Here is a 322-nt window from a genome sequence, read left to right on the forward strand (position 1 = left end):
CGCTGCGCGGGGACGGTGCTTTGGGTTGAAAAATGTGAATTCATCCACTCTCGAGGGGTGTGCGGTACCTGCTCCTCCCGGGAGAGCAGAGAGACCGGAGCTCTCGGGGCAGTCCTGTCAGCGTGTCCCTGTCTCCTCCTGGCGGTGATGTCACACCTTGGCAGCGATGTTCCCTGGCTCGTGCTGCCTTACGAGGGATTTCTAGGTCACATCAGGGAATCCGTTCCTGGAAGGAGTTGCCCATAAGTTGCATCCCTAGTCAGTGCTCCCGGGGTTGTGTCCGTGCGGTGCAGCCTCTGCCCCGGTAACGGCTGGGGCCTGC

The sequence above is a fragment of the Acanthisitta chloris genome, unplaced genomic scaffold (assembly GCF_000695815.1).
Source record: "Acanthisitta chloris isolate BGI_N310 unplaced genomic scaffold, ASM69581v1 scaffold28846, whole genome shotgun sequence".
Classification (NCBI taxonomy): domain Eukaryota; kingdom Metazoa; phylum Chordata; class Aves; order Passeriformes; family Acanthisittidae; genus Acanthisitta; species Acanthisitta chloris.